This window comes from Macrotis lagotis, chromosome X (assembly GCF_037893015.1).
Source record: "Macrotis lagotis isolate mMagLag1 chromosome X, bilby.v1.9.chrom.fasta, whole genome shotgun sequence".
NCBI classification, from domain to species: domain Eukaryota; kingdom Metazoa; phylum Chordata; class Mammalia; order Peramelemorphia; family Peramelidae; genus Macrotis; species Macrotis lagotis.
Window position 1 is genome coordinate 46,483,666 of NC_133666.1, and position 3,235 is coordinate 46,486,900.

A 3,235-nucleotide genomic window follows, 5' to 3' on the forward strand; every position below is an offset into this window, starting at 1 on the left:
TGTGTTTCCATTCATTCTACAAAGGTCAGTTGGACCGGGCCCTTTGCTGCATGCCACAGGGAAGGGGGCCAGAGGGTGGGGATGGGAGGGAAGAACAGAGATGAGTAAGGCCCAGTCCCTGACATCAAAGACATTATCAAGTCAGGAAAAGAAATGAGACAGTAGGGGTTATAGTCCATCAATCCCAATAGATGGCTCAGGGGATCAGAGAAGACTTCAAGACTGTTAACACAAGCTGGGTCACCAAAACTAAGGTGGGGCTGGGGACATTCCAAGTAAGCAGAACTGTCTCAACAAAAGTACCAGGGCAATTCCAACCTGCATATGGCTAAGAAGTCATTTGCTTGTGGGGACAGAATAAAACATGAAGCTGGGTAGGGATCAGACTGAGGAGTGTTAGCCCAACATAAAGTAGTATATATTCCTTAGGAAAGGGATGGAGGGGGAAGAAAGTTCTGTAAAGGCTATTTTGTTGTTCATTTTTGTCAGGTCTGACTTTGTGACCCATTTGGGGTTTTCTTGGCAGAGTTAGTGGAGTGCTTTGCCATCTCTTTCTCCAGCTCATTTTACAGATGAGGAAACTGAGGCAAATAGGATGAAGTGACTTGCTGAGGATCACACAGCTGGGAAGTATCTAGAGCCAGATTGGAATTCTGGTCTTTCTGATTCAGGTCTGACACTCTATCCATTGCAAATTCAAGAAAGGGCTCTTCTCTAAACCTGTAGGAGAGGCTGAGGAAAAAATTCCTGAGATAGAAACAGTCTTATGTTAATATTAAGTTGTTCAGTTAATCCTGTAGGCCATAGCACACCAGGCCCTTCTGTCCTCTTATCTCTCAAAGTCTTATGCTGGGTGATTTAGCCAAATTAGTTGACATATTCAGAGTGCTAGACTTCTGATCAGAAACCTGGGCTCAAATCCTATTTTTGACATCCCCTAGCTTATCACCTCTATGGGCCTCAGTTTTCTCATCTGCAAAATGGTACTAGCAATCAAGAATTGGTAGTTATCATTTTCCTAGTTAACTCCTTTGATAATGTATTTCATGCTGTATTGGAAGGAGGTCTATAGTGGGAGGCCCCAGGGATCTATGCTTGGCCTTTTACTAGCAGTTGTATGAATGATTGGAAAAAGATATAAAGGCCATCAGATTTGCTGATGACACAAAACTGGAAAGCCTCCAAAGAGATCTTGGATAATCCTAAGATGAAATTCCATAGGGCAGAACTAGAAAAATGGGTAAAAGTAACAGAGGCTAATTTATATCAGGAAAGGCTTCATGGCACTCAATATAACGGGCTGCTTTGGGGGGGGTCCCCTCCACTGGAGGGTTTTCAAGCAGGGACTAGATGACTACTAATGAGATATGTTATTGTAAGGTTTCTTTGGGGGTATGGATTAGACTCGATAGCTACTCTGATAACTTTTTTCAAAGTTAAACACATTTTAATGTACACATTTACACTTCTATTAATCCTACATCTATTTCCACCATGTACGCAAAGTAACCTAATCACAGAATATTAGAGCTGGAAGGGATTATCTTGTCCAATTCACCCATTTTTTACAAGCGGAGAAACAAATCTTATAGAGGACCCAGTGTCACCTAGCTGGCAAATGGGAAAGTTCAAAGTCAAATCCAAGTATGCTAACTGAGGGCCCAATACTCTTTCCACTAAATCATGTTACCTCTCATTTACATTACTTCATATTTACATTCAAAAGAGAAGTAGTCTCCAACAAAACATGATTAAGATGAACTGTGCTTGTTACTAGTCAGCACAGGGTAGAGTCCAAAACAGTTTTCTGGGTTTTAACATTTTCACACCCCATGACACAGTTTATTGAAATCTTCATTTCAGTAACTTATTTGAGAAATGGCAATACACAAATGTGCTATACTTCTCATATTTAAATCATAACTTAAATTGTAAAGATTAAATAAGAATTATGTCTGTTCCCTACTAAGAATGAAGAGATTTAGGCAAAAAAAAAAATCACACTGCCCCCTGCCCAACTTCCTAATAGTCTTAACTTGCATCAGTGGTGTTTTGAAACTTCAGAAAAAAATGAATATTAATTCTTTGAATTAATATTTATGGGAACCACTACTATTTACTCCATTATAAAATCCTGTCCTCCAGTTTTCACTCCAGAGATGATCTATATTTATTACAGGACAGAGGATAAGATGTTGGTTTTCCCATTCAAATCAGAGGCAAGTCTCTTTCCTTCCTTCCAAATGGATCAGACCACACTTTTAATCCTGGTGGCTGTACATTTACTTGGACAATGCCAGCCCGATTTATGGCTTGTTCCAGCATGTACTCTTGGGTCCGCATCAGGGGCCGGAAGTAGATGGGGCAGAAGGCAGCACCCAGGAGGAAGGCGAAGCCAACCGAAAATCATCGCTGTGCGCAGGTTGCAAGACATGACCCGAGCTCGGGAAGCCGACCCCAGGGAAGCCAACCCTGAGCCCTCAGTCGTGCTCATCACATTAGCCAGGCACCGGAAGCCTCTGATAACTCTTAATAAAGGTCTAGGACCCCAGGACAGACCTCACTATGGTATACATTAGCCATTTCTTTCAGGATTTGCATTCTTGATGACATGCTTGTTAGAATTCAGAGCTTAAATATTACCTAATTAAGAGAGTGAGTGCTGCTCGGTCTGCCTTCCAGAAGTCAGTTTATTTATTTCCATTACAACCTTTTAGTTTTAGCTTCTTTGAGACCCCTCCTAATAATACCAGATCTCAAGATGTCCTACAAAGCAGTAATAATCGAAATGATTTGATATTGCATCAAAAAGAGGTTGATCAGTTGAACCAGATTAGGCATACAACATACAGAAGCAAACAGAGGGACCTAGTGTTTGGAAAACCCCCAAATCCCAGCTACTGGAGGAAGGATTCATTTACTAGAAAAAAATTGAGACAACAGGAAAGCAATCTTGTAGAAAATAGGTATAGGCCAGTAACTCATATACTAATACAAGGTTGGTATAACCTATAAACAAAGATAAACTTCAAATTAATAGATATACAGGGTGACTTCATAAATAAGAAAGAAATTATCTTTCTGATCTATGAATAGGGAAGAATTCTTGACCAAACAAGTGAGAGGATCACAGAAGATAAAATGGATAATTCTGATTACATAAAATTAAAAACTTGTTTTACACAAACAAAACCAATGCATTAGAAGGGGAAAAGGTACCTGGGGGAAACATTTC

At 40.2% G+C, this 3,235-nt stretch overlaps 1 pseudogene; it reads right to left on the minus strand.

Annotated features, from left to right (window-relative positions):
• Positions 1-2,208: 2,208 nt before the first annotated feature.
• Positions 2,209-2,434, minus strand: LOC141498655 (small integral membrane protein 20-like; annotated as a pseudogene).
• Between the last annotated feature and the right edge of the window lie 801 nt (positions 2,435-3,235).